Below are 1,109 nucleotides of genomic sequence, written 5' to 3' on the forward strand. Positions count from 1 at the left end.
ACATCCAGGTCTCTTGTAAGTCTCCAGCATGATCCATCACCCTTACATGCCTGATCAAAAATGAAATTGGAAACACAGAGTATGACAGCCTTCTTTATATCCGATGTGCTCTGTAATGTCTACCTTGACTACCTCAAAATAAAATTATTCTTTGATCATCTGAAAAAGAAAGCAAATTCTAAGAAGCTCCCAAGCCTGATTAAGCTCATTGGTGTCACCAAATACTGAAAATAGGTAATTAAAATAAAACAATACCAAACTGCAAAATAAGCATAAGGAAGTTTAACAAAATTCTGATTTTGCCATTTTTTAAATATCAAATTCTTTGCAAAGAAATATTTTGGTGCCCAGCTTGGCCTTGCGATTTGGGTCTGAAGCCTATTTAGCCAGCAGGTAGTGTCTCCCTGGTAGCAGCTGGGAAAGGGTGAATGCAGGGTGAGGTCTCGGTCAGACACCACAGCAGCGTCAGGTCCAGGCTGGCAGAGTGAGGCAAGTTCACATATGGGGGCTGGGATCTGTGCCTGCATCCTTTGAGGTCAGGGAAGGTAGGCTACACAATAGACCTGTGGGCAACATGTTAGTGGCCACGCTGAGGGATCCCCACCCATGCTATGAAGAGGTCCAGGCTGCAGCTGCTGAAGGACCCAGACCCCTCCCAGCTAGGCTAGGTGAGGGCTGGCAGCCTAGACCGGGCAGTTAGTTGAGAAGAAATTGGAAGTAGGAAGTCTTTTGGTCTATACTTTGGACTTTTCTTTGGAAATGAAGGGTAGATTCATTTTGTTCTATGGAAACCCAGGACTAAGACAGAGTGAGGGTTATGATGTCAGTGGGGACACTTTGGACAGAGAAATGAGCAGACTGCCTTATACTAGATCCCATCCCCTTCCCTCATTTTAACCTGAAGCAAGGAGGGAAGAGATTTCCAGCATGAGATCTCAGTTCCTGGGGGGAACAGCTATTCCCCCAGCCTTACTATTTGCTGAAACAAATGTTTAGCTTAAATCGTATTAGAAATTTTAAATCTACCCAGGCAGGGAGGGTTTTGCTTTGGAAACCATAAGGAATTGATTACATCAGTTGGGATTTTCTGTTTTCCTTATGAGTGACAC

This window comes from Elephas maximus, chromosome 13 (genome assembly GCF_024166365.1).
Source record: "Elephas maximus indicus isolate mEleMax1 chromosome 13, mEleMax1 primary haplotype, whole genome shotgun sequence".
In the NCBI taxonomy this organism is placed as follows: domain Eukaryota; kingdom Metazoa; phylum Chordata; class Mammalia; order Proboscidea; family Elephantidae; genus Elephas; species Elephas maximus.